This window comes from Salvelinus fontinalis, chromosome 27, assembly GCF_029448725.1.
Source record: "Salvelinus fontinalis isolate EN_2023a chromosome 27, ASM2944872v1, whole genome shotgun sequence".
Classification (NCBI taxonomy): Eukaryota; Metazoa; Chordata; class Actinopteri; order Salmoniformes; family Salmonidae; genus Salvelinus; species Salvelinus fontinalis.
The window spans coordinates 24,862,822-24,877,138 of NC_074691.1; the positions used below are offsets into that span (position 1 = coordinate 24,862,822).

Below are 14,317 nucleotides of genomic sequence, written 5' to 3' on the forward strand. Positions count from 1 at the left end.
AGTCTTTAGAACCTTGTTTGATGCTTCTGTGAAGAATGAGGGAAGGAGAGCTTCCAGTCAGGTGTCTGGCACGAGCTGAACATGCACGCTCATGTGAGAGCGACCTGCATTCCATCGCATTTCTTTCGACAAAGGAATTCTCCGGTTGAAACATTATTGAAGATTTATGTTAAAAACATCATGACATGTTTCTACAAACTGTAATGAAATTGTTTGACTTTGTCTGACCTGCGTGTCATTAATGTGGATTACTGGACTGAACGCGCAAATAAAATTAAGGTATTTGGACATAAATGATGGACTATATTGAACAAAACAAACATTTAGTGGAACTGGGATTCCTGGGAGTGCATTCTGATGAAGATAGAAGGTAAGTGAATATTTATAATGCTATTTCTGACTTCTGTTGACTCAAATAGCGGATATCTGTATGGTTTATTTGAGCTCTGAGCGCTGTACTCTGATTATAGCATGGTGTGCGTTGTCCGTAAAGGTTTTTTGAAATCTGACACAGCGGTTGCATTAAGGAGAAGTTTATCTAAAGTTCCATGTTTAATACTTGTATCTTTCATCAATGTTTATTATGAGTACTTCTGTAAATTGATGTGGCTCTCTGCAAAATCCCCGGATGTTAGAGGCAAAACATTACTGAACATAACACGCCAATGTAAACTAAGGTTTTTGGATATAAATATGAACTTTATCGAACAAAACATACATGTATTGTGTAACATGAAGTCCTATGAGTGTCTTCTGATGAAGATCAAAGGTTAGTGATTAATTTTATCTCTATTTCTGCTTTTTGTAAATCTTTGGCTGGAAAAATGGCTGTGTTTCTGTGACTAGGTACTGACCTAACATAATCAGATGGTGTGCTTTCGTCGTAAACCTTTTAGAAATCGGACACTGGTGGGATTAACAACAAGTTTATCTTTAAAATGGTGTAAAATACTTGTACGTTTGAGGAATTTTAATTATGAGATTTGTTTGAATTTGGCGCCCTGCACTTTCACTGGCTGTTGTCAAGTCGATCCCGTTAACGGGATCTCAGCCATAAGATGTTAAACAGCATGATCATTACACAGGTGCACCTCTAGCTGGAGACAATAAAAGGCCACTAAGATGTGCAGTTTTGTCACACAACGCCACAGATGTTTCAAGTTGTGGGAGCATGCAATTGGCATGCTGACTGCAGGAATGTCCACCAGAGCTGTTGCCAGAGAATTTTATGTTAACTTCTCTACCATATGCCTCCTCCGAAGTCATTTTAGAGAATTTGGCAGTACGTCCAACCGGTTTCACAACCGCAGCCGACGTGTAAGCATGCCAGCCCAGGACCTCCGCATCCGACTTCTTCACTTGCGGAATCATCTGAGACCAGCCACCTGGACAGCTGATGAAACTGAGTATTTGTCTGTAATAAAGACCTTGTGGATAAAAACTCATTCTGATTGGCCAAGTGGGTGGGCCTATGCCCTCCCAGGCCCACACCCCTGCTCAGTCATGTGAAATCCAAAGATTAGGGTCTAATGAATTTATTTCAATTGATTGATTTCCTTATATGAACTGTAATTTAGTAATTGAGAACCTTTCCATCTTCCAGAAGATGGTTGTCATTACATTAGCATCATCGCTATCGGCTACACAAAGTGGTCGATGAACGCGCACTCACACGGGGGTATTCCTGTGCCCTTACCTTTTCAGAAAGTTGAAGGAAAATATGAATCACTGATTTGTTAATGTCTTATGATAATCTTTGGCAAATTAATGGATTTTCTAATTAGTTTAATACATTTAGTTGACTTCGTACTCAGTTCAATACATTTCTGAATATTGTTGAATTCTGTTTTAATGTCTGAATTCCGTGATTCCGTCCACAATGCAGATTTTATAGGGCCTGTCGTGCCAAATACTGTCCCCCTGCCAAAAAGAAGTGTCCCCTCCCACTGCGTCACAATGGGATTCGATGAGTTCTAGCTTCAGTTGCTACAGCTGTTGCTAGAACTTGCAAAATTCTGACCAGCCTACGTAATGAACCAAAGCATCCATTGCTATGGTGGTTGCTTAGCTCTATTTTACCTCATAGCGGTCACGGAGGACTTGGGCAGTTCTAGTTCACATCATAAGCACTCGCTCAGTCTGCGTGAAATTATTACCTCAGAATCGCTCTCCAAGGAGGTGTTTTTGACTGACTACCCAGTGCTTCAGAAGACCGAAAAGACTGGAAGAATAACACTTTCTTTACCATTATTTGTCTTTATAAGAAAATATTGTTAAATAGGAAGAAATAAGCATTTTTTAGATTAACATTGCTTTCTACTGTACTTATTAACATCAGGCTGCCTAGTCAGCTAGCTAGCCAGACAGTTTTATTTAGCCAACGCTAGAAATTCAGGGTATGTAAAAAAAAACAAACAAGGTAAATCAGTTAAAAATAAATTCTTATTTACAGTGACGGCCTACCCTGACGACGCTGGGCCAATTGTGCAACGCCCTATGGGACTCCCAACCACAGCCGGATGTGATACAGCCTGAATTTGAACCGGGGACTGTAGTGACGCCTCTTGCACTGAGATGCAGTGCCTTAGACCGATGTGCCACTCAGGAGCCCGCTAAACAGTTAACCATTATTATGATTTCAATTAATGTCATAGAGCACACAATGGTTCAATTTGTCACTTAAAAAAGGTCAGTACTGGTCTAGCCTGCCAGAAGTTTGAGGGTGAAGACTGTGGCACTGGAGTTGAAGCACATCAGTTGTTTCACCATGGCACATGAACGGTAAATATCACAATTCAAATTTTGCCCTGATAATTTATTTTGTAGTGGTTGCTTTATTTGACCACAGCAGAGTTCAATACTATAGAATGTGTGTGTCAGTATCCTAAAAATATGAACATCTGCACACTGACACAGATACGGGTAAGAATGAAGTAATCTTCTCTAACACTTTAAAATGTTAGGGGTGGACCTCATCGGACCCTTCACAAAACGCAGGAATGGCAACAGCTGGCATCTGACGGCGACCGATCACGTTACCAAGTGGGTGGAGGCAATAATCATTAAGCTCAGTAAAGGAAGAGAATTTGCTTAACTCTAAATTCCCTTCTGTAACCCATTAAAAAGGGTTATTGGAACTAATATTCCTAATATTAAGCATATTGCTTCTCTTTAAAACATGGCTGGCATTAAAATGAACCACGAGAAAAGCATCCTTCATTCGCCATTTATGTATTTTTTCCCGTTGCCCCTGTTGAGACAGGCGCATAATAATGTTCCATTTAAAATAAAAAACTAAATTCACACAGATATTATTTAGTAATTGTAAAGACCAGACTAAATCAAGAATAGTGTGATGGGTGACAATATTAGCCTATCACTTGTGAATGATGCCCAGCTTAAGGCAAACAGTGCATGTTTTTTTGTGCAACTTTCTCAAATTATAGTCGCACACCTCATGTAGCCTATTGGCCTATAGGTTTTCACCTCATGTAGCCTATTGGCCTATAGGTTTTCACCTCATGTAGCCTATTGGCCTATAGGTTTTCACCTCATGTAGCCTATTGGCCTATAGGTTTTCACCTCATGTAGCCTATTGGCCTATAGGTTTTCACCTCATGTAGCCTATTGGCCTATAGGTTTTCACCTCATGTAGCCTATTGGCCTATAGGTTTTCACCTCATGTAGCCTATAGGTTTTGATAAGGTTTGTATCCGAATAACTTCTTAAAATGAAGCACATTAAGCTGCTTTACAGCGGGTGTAGAGCCTAACTGGCATACATACGCAGCGCTTGAGTTAAGTTTGGGGAAGATCATTTTTCACCATAAAAATGCACCTTCATAATAAAAGCATTACATACAATCGCATGTGTGGTCATTCTTGAGAATGGTGTTTTCCTGCTAATGGAACATTCATGCTTATAGCCATAGTGTGCGCATTGCTGCACTTATAATGTGGAGAAATAGCTTAAAATGTTGATCATAAACTATTAGGCTAAATGTTCTCATGTGTTGTCAGGCTCATTGCTTAAAAAGTTTATGCTAGTGGTTTTATTAATTTAGGATCCATCACATCCCACAACTATCCCAGACTATGTTTGGAATATTTATTTATCGCACAGAATAGGTCAACTTTTGTACTATGCAGGATAGTAGATTGACATAGGCCTACTCATCTTGTTGGCTGACGAAAAATAAATGTGGACAGTTCTTCCAATATGCGCCTCGGAATTGGATAAGGACCAATCACATAACAGAGCCATGTGAGTGAGCGGTGCTTTGGCACGCAGCGGGGAGAAGGGAATTATTATTTTCAGCCCAAGGGCACAACAGCGACTGGCTGAAAAAAAACAATGGATTTTTTTAGGGGGATTATGGCCACACAAAGGGGATGCAGCTGGGACATTTGAGGCATTATCAAGTGCTTGTCAAAATTATGAATGAGAGACTGATGGAGTGTGTACAGCCTGTGCAAAAAACAAAGCAGAGCTCATGCCTTTAATAAGACTTTTTTCAAATCACCATCAGTCGCATCATGCAGCATTAGAATGCATAATAAATCTAAACATATAGCCCAACATTTGTATCACAACTAAAGTTGCATAAATAACTAAATTAAGCATACCTGTTTCTTTGTTAACCCGTCACAGAATAGCCCCATGTGCGCACTCAAATAATTTGGAGAAAATATCCTTTATTTTATTCAGCTATGTTCAACTGTATTCTTCATAGTATAAAATAATGCTGTGGCAATCTAAGCAAATCTTGTCTTCTAAGTGGACTAGTGTAGCCCACAGCCATATCCAGATCAGGGCCTAACATAAGGATAACGCAGAGTATGCCATTCTGTTCTGAAACATATGAAGAAAATGTAGTCTGTTTCTTTAGACCGGTCTAAAATAAAAAAATGGATTTATTAGACTTTAAAAATGTTGATGTTCCAAAGGTTTGCATCAGTGGCTTGAAGGCTATACGTGGAAGACAGGAGACGCTAAATGTGTGTTAATTAACAGACAATTACCATGAGACGGGCAGTTATTTGCTTGACAATCCCCGGCTGACAATTTCATGACCGCCACAGCCGGAAAGTGCTGTTATCGTGAAGTGGAAATGTCTAGAAGCAACAACGGCTCAGCCACGGAGTGGTAGGCCACACAAACTCAGAACAGGACCGCTGAGTGCTGAAGCGTCTACAAATTGTCTGTCCTTGGTTGCATCACTTACTATCGCATTCCAAACTTCCTCTGGAAGCAATATCAGCACAGGAACTGTTCGTCGGGAGCTTCACGAAATGGGTTTCCATGGCCAAGCAGCGACACAAACAAGGCTAAGATCACTATGCGCAATGCCAAGGGTCGGCTGGAGTACTGTAAAGCTCTCCGCCATTGGACTCTGGAGCAGTGGAAATGCGTTCTCTGGAGTGAGGAATCACACTTCACCATCTGGCAGTCCAACAAACTAATCTGTGTTTGGCCGATGCCACAAAAACGCTACCTGTGCCAATGCATAGCGCCAACTGTAAAGTTTGGTGGAGGAATAATGGTCTGGGGCTGTTTTTCATTGTTTAGGCTGGGCCACTTAGTTCCAGTTTAGGGAAATCTTAACGGTACAGCATACAATGACATTCTAGACAATTCTGTTTCCAACTTTGTGACAACAGTTTGGGTAAGGCCTTTTCCTGTTTTAGCATGTCAATGCCCTCGTGCACAAAGTGAGGTCCATACAGAAATGGTTGGTTGAGATCGGTGTGGAAGAAATTGACTGGCCTGCACCGAGCCCTGACCTAAACCCCAAGTCCTTACAGGAATGTTCCAACATCTAGTGGAAAGCCTTCCCAGAAGAGTGGAGGCTGTTGTAGCAGTAAAGGGAGGACCAACTCAACATTAACCTCTCTTGGGTAGGGGGCAGTATTTTCACACCCAGATGAAAAGCGTGCCCAAAGTAAGCTGCCTGTTACTCAGGCCCAGGAGCTAGGTTATGCATATGGTAGATTTGGATAGAAAACAAATGTTTCTAAAACTGTTAAAATAATGTCTGAGTATAACAGAACTGATATGGCAGGCGAAACTCCGAGGACAAACCATCCCCCAAAAAATTCTAAATAAAAATTACAAAAGAATTCTGCCTACCACCATTTACAATGGCTGTCACTTTTATTATTAGGCGAAGTCCTCCCAGATTGCAGTTCCTAGGTCTTCCACTAGATGTCAGTCTTTAGAAAGTGTTTCAGGCTGGTTTTTGGAAGAATTTGCCAGAAATTGTAGTTTAGGTGGCTCCCATTTTGGCTGTAATGTTTACAAGCGCGTGAATGAGAGCTCGTTCTTTGGTATTTTTCTCCGGTAAAGACTAACGATTCTCCGTCTTAAATTTGATTGTTTATTTACGTATTAGGGTACCTAAGGTTTGATTATAAACATTGTTTGACTTGTTTGGAAAAGATCATTAGTAACGTTTGGGATGCATTTTGATGGAGGGAAACTGGGTGGATTATTGACTGAAGCGTGCCAGCTAAACTTTTTTTATGGATATAAAGGACATTATCGAACAAAAAGACCATTTGTGATGTAACTGGGACCTTTTGGAGTGCCAACAGAAGAATATCAAAAGGTAAGGCATTTTTTATATCGCCATTTCTGACTTGTGTCACACCTGCCTGGTTGAAATGTTTTTCATGGTTTTGTATGCGGGGCGCTGTCCTCAGATAATCGGATGGTGAGCTTTTGCCATAAAGCCTTTTTGAAATCTGACAGCAGCTGGATTAACAAGAAGTTAAGCTTTATTTTGATGTATTACACTTGTGATTTTATGAAAGTTAAATATTGATAATTCTGTCCATACGAAGTGAATACCCATGATTTTGGAATGAGATGTTCGCAGAGCAGGTGTCCACATACTTTGTGTCACGTAGTGCATCTCTCATTTATAACACTGCACTAATCCATCAAATTCTCTCACAGGTAGCTTGTGTCAGACTAACAGGAGCAGGTAAGTCCAGGCACTGGACACTGTTGAGGTTCTCGTCACTAGTGTCCAACAGGGGTGGGTAAGGCCAGCTACCTCCGTCACACTTCTGGTTAGACAATTTTACAAATGATCATGCTCAAGCTCATTTACAGGTGTAGCATCCAGGAGTGGAAGGCCTCCTCGTGGTGGGTGCCATCACCATGCTGTCAGCAGCACCCACACTGACTATCTGAAGGAACCCCTGTGCCAATCTCAAGGCTAACCACTAGGTCACGATAAGTAACCTTCACTGCCAGGTAGGTACTGTTCAGATGTATGACTCAGTGGTCATAACGCCACCCCAGAGATTCTCACAACTCACCTCTTCCAGGTACTGTCCCTTAACTCCATCATCAACCCCACTGACATAAATTAGACAGGTATCCTTTATTTTCTGTCTGCCATTAACATCATTGCATGTCCAATCGAACATTTCACTTAATTCAATAACTGTATATTTACATACCTGATCAAGATGTAATTGCTTGTCTTTTGACTACCCTGTTCCCTTTAACATTACTCCCACCCACCTCTCTATTCCACCATAATTCTGTATTTTAGTCCGATTGCCATGTGAGTACAAAAAAAAACCGGCAAAAATAAATTGACACACCTGTACCAAAAAATATAAAAGTTTAATAAATTAATCTTAAATATTGCAAGGTCTCAAGGTGTTCATTGTTGTAAATGTATCCCTTGAACATATTTGTTAGTTCCAAATTATTCATTGTTGTATATTAGGAACTAAAATAGATACACAGCTTTAGCTTTTAAAATGCCCAAAGAGCATTTAATATCATACAACAGAATCTGTATGAAGTTGTTTCTGGATTCAGGTAAAACAAAATGCATGGCATTTTCAAATGCCAGGACGGTTACTATTCATGTCATTGCTACATTGGCTGGACATACTATAAAGTCAAAGTGTAGTTGATGACAAGCGGAGCTTCACTGTTCATGTGGAGAACTTGATAAGGAAGCTCAGGCTGAGAATAGGTTTTTATTACCGACATAAGGCTTGCTTTTCTCTGGAGGCCAGGAAGGAGCTGGTACAATGTACATTACTGTCAGTTTTAGAGTTTTGTGATGTTTTACACACACAACCCTGAGAGCACTTGATTCAGTATATCATGCGGTTCTCATGTTCATTACCAATCAAAAACGTCTAACATATCGTTGTGATCTCTACAGCGCCGTAGCCTGGTTGTCATTGACCTTGCATAGGCTTAAAAACACTGGTATACACTGATTTATAAGGCCACACTGGGTAAAATGCTACTTTGTTATTTTTTTAATCAGGTCGGTAAATAAATATAAATTACGGTCCCATTCTCATTTGCTTTGAACAGTACCAAGAAGTAGAACAGGTCATGGTAGAGTAGTCCTGGAATTCTCTCCTGAACATTTTAAAATGTGATGATCTAGTCATGTTGGTGGAGTTTAAACACTTAATCGATGTAAATATAATAGTGTAATTGCCTTTAAAACAGCTGTTTATTAGTCATGACATTCGTGTTTAAAAAAAAAGTCATACGTAATTGTTGTACTGTATGCATTTCTATAGTTATGTTTAATGTTGTGTTAGTGTACGTGAATTGTTTTGTCTGAAACGTTGTTCCCTCCTGCTGCTATTGGACCAGGTCTCTCTTGAAAAGTAAATGTTCTCAATGACAAAAAGCTTATAAAAAAGGTTAAAAAAAACACATTAAAAAAGATGCAGTGCCTTCGGAAAGTATTCAGTCCCCTTGACTTTTTCCACTTTGTTACTTTACAGCCTTATTCTAAAATGTATTCAACAAAAAAATCCTCAGCAATCTACACACAATACCACAAAGAAAAATACATTTTTGCAAATCTAATAAAAACAAAAATACCTTATTTACATAAATATTCAGACCCTTTGCTATGAGACTCGATTTTAGTTATTTAACTAGGCAAGTCAGTTAAGAACAAATTCTTAGTTACAATGCCGGCCTACCCTTGCCAAACCCTAACAATGCTGGGCCAATTGTGCGTCGCCCTATAGGACTCCCAAACACGGCCGGTTGTGAAACAGCCTGGAATCGAACCAGGGTCTGTACTGATGCCTCTAGCACTGAGGTGCAGTGCCATAGACAGCTGTGCCATTCAGCATCCTGTTTCCATTGATAATCCTTGAGATGTTTCTACAACTTGATTGGACATGATTTGGAAAGGCACACACACCTGTCTAAATAAGGTCCCATAGTTGACAGTGCATGTCAGACAAAAAAAAAACAAACGATGAGGTTGAAGGAATTGTCCGTAGAGCTCCTAGACAGGATTGTGTCGAAGGCACAAATCTGGGGAAGGTTACAAAAAAGATTCTGCAGGGCCATACTGAGCAATCGGGGAAGGGCTTTGGTCAGGAAGGTGACCAAGAATCCGATGGTCACTGACAGAGCTCTAGAGTTTCTCTGTGGAAATGGGAGAAATTTCTAGAAGGACAACCATCTCTGCAGCACTCCACCAATCAGGCCTTTATGGTAGAGTGGCCAGACAGAAGCCACCTCTCAGTAAAAAGGCACATGACAGCCCGCTTGAAGTTTGCAAGCTTGAAGAATCTCAGACCATGAGAAACAAGATTCTCTGGTCTGATGAAACCAAGATTGAACTCTTTGGCCAGAATGCCAAGCGACAAGTCTGGAGGAAACCTGGCACCATCCCTATGGTGAAGTATGGTGGTGGTGGCAGCATGTTGTGGGGATGTTTTTTTCAGTGGCAGGGACTGGGAGACTAGTCAGGATCGAGGCAAAGATGAACAGAGCAAAGTACAGAGAGATCCTTGATGAAAACATGCTCAGGACCTCTGACTGGAGCGAAGGTTCACCTTCCAATAGGACAACGACCCTAAGCACACAGCCAAGACAACACAGGACTGGCTTCAGGACAAGTCTCTGAATGTCCTTGAGTGGCCCAGCCAGAGCCCGGACTTGAACCTGAGCGAACATCTCTGGAGAGACCTGAAAATAGCTGTGCAGCAACACTCCCCATCCAACCTGACAGAGCTGGAGAGGATCTACAGAGAAGAATGGGAGAAACTCCCCAAATACAGGTGTGCCAAGCTTGTAGCATCATACCCAAGAAGACTCGAGGCTGTAATCACTGCCAAAGGTGCTTCAACAAAGTACTGAGTAAAGGGTCTCAATGCTTATGCAAATGTGATATTTCAGTTTATTTTTAATACAATTGCAAAAATGTCCAAAAACTGTTTTTCTCTTTGTCATTATGGGGTATTGTTTATAGATTGATGAGGGGGAAAAAAGCGATTTAATAAATTTAGGATAAGGCTAACGTAACAAAATCTGGAAAGAGTCAAGGGGTCTGAATACTTTCCGAAGGAACCGTTAAGATAACAATACTTGTGCCCCGCCCATTCCATGCCAGCCAGACAAGCCATTGTATGAATCATATCTATTTGCATATGAATGGAGTGGAAATGAGCTGACTTTGTGATCTGTAAGGTATGTAACGTGTCAAGCAGATTGCACATTTTCTTTGCTTTTTCTAAAACTAGCAACGTTTAAGACATGGATTTCATGTTGTTGAAACGTTAACAAGGTACCCAAAAGTAGTTTGAAGTAATGTTGTCATCTTATTAGCTCAACAAAACTTGTTTAAAAAGCAAAATTGTTGCAGAAATCAGATTTGTTTGCATAGCAGGGATTAAAATAATGTCATTTAGGTCATCACACGTTGATATAGCAACGGACGCTAATAGTTTATCGAATTCCATTGTGACACTTTTTGGCAGGGACACACCATTTGTCATGACAGGCCCGGCAACTGCAATTGCATTAGCATAACAAACTGCAAAAACTGCACATGAATTGCCTGCCTGCGTTTCATTCGAGGTCCTACAGAAGTTCAACCAGCCCAGCTCTGTCAGAGACCAAAAGCTAACCAACACAGAGCCAAGACGAGCCTCTGTCTCAGAGATCATATAGTAGATTTAAACTAGACGTTCCCAACACACTTTAATAATTCCCTGATGGTGATGCATGTTTATCACTGCAGAGAGGCAAAGACACACTTCATGACGCACTTACTGTATTAACCGGAGAAGATTCAAATACCAACATATACCCACACACACGCATGTACACACACACACCCTTACTTTTCTGCCACCACAGCCCTATCCCCTCATAAAGGCTAGTTATTGTAAATATGCTGTGCCAATCCTGCCCCTATATTAAACTGAGGTGAGAAGCCCCAGTTAAATGAGCACAGCTCTGAGACAAATGCATTGTCTCACCTCATCAACTACAGATCCCCCTGCCTCTTCTGAGATGGCTGCTATAAAAGCCCTTAATCCCAGGCTTGATTCACATTACATGCTAGCTTTACCAATGTAATGTTGGCCATGGGAGTGTCCCACTCTACCGTATCCTACCTTAACACCCCACCGTATCGTATCTTAATAAACACCTGAGAAGTGGGCTTTTAGTCATTGAGAACAATTGCCTTTTACAATACTGACCTGGTTATGTCCACCTCAGAATGTATAGTAGACTAGCGACACACTATAATGTTGCTAATATAGTGCATTTGATGAACAGCTAGATCTGTTTCCGAGTAGATAGTGAGTTGCTGAGTAAGAAATAAAATACCGATGTTTGTTTTTCAACACACATGCAGTTTTCAGTACTGGTGTGTTACTGCTATAGTACATGGGTTATAATAAGGTTTAGTTGCAGGTGTCAGTATGTTAATGTATACCACATTAACAGCCAACTAGTGTACTTTATTTTTCAGTCAGTTTCATAAACAATGGTTGTCCGAAATGCTGCTTGGCATCTTAAGAGTTATTTCGTAACATGCGTTCAATGGTCCATGCACATTTGGGCTAATGAATTAGGCTACTGCTGGCAGTGTGCTGTGAAGAGATTGTGCAGGGATTACTTATGTGACGCATCAATATCCTTCTCTAATATGTACAGGGATAGACTAATATACACCGACTGTATAATGTAAATGAGGATTCACAGCATTGTTTAGCCTACATAGTGGACGAGCCTGGTGATGTGTATTGTATCTATTCAATACCTCAGACAGTATTGTAATACATGGCCTTGCGACATAGCAAACATAATGCTGCTAGTGACAGCAACTAAGAGAACAGCCTGACCTCAAAGACTAGACGTAATAGTACATGTAAATCTGACATTCAAATTCGTGTGTTGAGTTTGTTATGGTTAAATTAGACAGAAGGTTACTTAAGCCAAAAACATAAAGGAGGTTGTTTAGTTGGAGGATGCAAATCAAAGGTTATTTGTTCACATCACATCAGTCAACTTTAGCATTTTAGTTCATTAGCAACTACTGATTTTTAGCTACTTTACAACTACTTAACTACCATGTTGGCTAACCCTTCCCCTAAACCAAATCTTAACCCCAAACCAAGGTAATGCTAGCTAACATTTGCCATACCAAATTGCAATTTATCATATGAAATGGATGATGGACACCTGCAAATTAACACATACCATATCATAGTAAATGGGAAACAGATGTACTTTTACTATGCCAGGTCTACCCCCAGGTTGAACAGAAGAGGATGTGCACAAGAACGTGGGGGGGAAAATCACCCCATGCTTTTTATTGGGGAAATGGAAGGAGAGCCTGTGACCTGACTTCTGCTTTTGGACGTTAAGGCCGCACTCCATCTTAACTCCTCCTCCACATTTACTGGATTGGTTGAACAGCGTAGAAGAGAACCTCCTTGGACATTTGTTATTAATATATCATCAGACCTGAAAGAAAGAACCGCGCTGCTCAGGCGCATCTTTTACGCCTGCTAATTTACGTTACGCAAGAATAAACCATAAAGAGAACAATACTCGTGCCTCGTCCATTCTCAGAACCAGAATCTAGGGTTCAGAACCTTCTCTACCACTTCAACATGGACCTAGCTTGGGCTTTCTATTATTCCGACAATACCTAGGAGTTAAATGTTTTTTTTATTCACATCCAGCCCATGCCACAGCCAACAACAATGTCACACTGACCCCAGTTATAAACCCTAGCAGGAAGTTCTCTAGCAGAGGGTCATTGCTAGAAGGGATCGCACAACATGAGAGCCGCAGCGCTCCTTTGCTTAGATTATTTAGCTCAGCAAGGGGTGGCACAGATTAACCTTCACACACGTTCAGGCAAAGCACGGGACATTCTCATAATGAGACAGGTCCTGCAAAGCGTAGCCTAAACTCAGTCTGACACGGACCACATAAAAAAAATGCATAAAGTAGGCCTATAGTCTTTCGTGCGCTGACACGCAGTTTATCCTTACCTCCCTAGTCGCAGTTGAGCTTCAGCACCGGCGTTCGTCCTTGTTTCACTGCCTATACGACGCTTATCTTTGAATGATATTTTAATCCAACAAAGACTGTTGCATTTTACGGCTAAATGTATTTTGTTGCCTCTTGCTTTAGCCCTTCTGTTGCCTGTCAGGTATCCGCTGTTTGCGGGCTACTGTCTCTCCGTTGACAATTGTGAGCGGAGTGGTCGGGAGTTTTGGCAGATGCCACAGAACGCGTCTTTATCCGATCCCTGCTCAGCGTCGGTTGGTTAGATTCGAGCGAATGCCTGGTGGGACAGACACACCGTGTGGCTACTTTACTCCCCGATACCGCTCCTCCCCTTTTGCTTTGGCTTTCTACAGAGCCCTACAGCGCCTCTCACTTGTCTTCGTATAGAACTACATAAATTTACATCTTGGAAAGACTGCATCTTAGTAGCTTTGTTTGCTGCGGTGTTCACTAAAAAGCAGAAACATTCGTTGCGGAGAGCTGTGGAGTCGACCATCAGCCCAAAGCCCACCTGAAGTCAGGTGTCCAAACTGCGGGAAAAATGTCATCTTTCCTAATCATGTGTACACGGTTGATTACTTTGTGTCAATTAAATGGACCTTCTCCCAACATTTGAACATAATCCTACTAAGAATAATACATTTCAATAATTCATTTCTAAATTAATACAAATACAAGAGGCCTAGGTTATAACATTCCTCTCCAATTTGATTTGGTAAAATTAAGAAAGCCCCTGTAGCCGCAATCAATAATGGAAGGAAATAACAGTCTGTCACAATAACGAAAACATAGCCCTGTAATACATTTCAGAATAATTTTTATATTTTTAGTTTTCCAGCTCTAGACCAGCAATATATGTATATGTATGCGCCAGAAATATATGGATATGTATGCGCAGTGGCGTGTGTCGGGTCGCCGCAGGGCCCCAGTTGCGCTACACTGCATTCCGTTGGGCTTCAACTGACCTGAACGTGTTTCTACAGCT

At 41.0% G+C, this 14,317-nt stretch overlaps 1 protein-coding gene across 2 annotated transcripts in view; it reads right to left on the minus strand.

Annotated features, from left to right (window-relative positions):
- Positions 1 to 13,614, minus strand: part of LOC129825339 (kelch-like protein 29) — a 398,302-nt gene extending 384,688 nt beyond the window's left edge. Inside the window, exon 1 of one of the 2 annotated variants that reach the window (XM_055885359.1) lies at positions 13,314 to 13,614. The gene's annotated coding sequence lies outside the window, so the exon portion shown is untranslated. The remainder of the gene's footprint in view (positions 1 to 13,313) is intronic. The other variant, XM_055885361.1, reaches the window with a different exon arrangement.
- Positions 13,615 to 14,317: the final 703 nt, after the last annotated feature.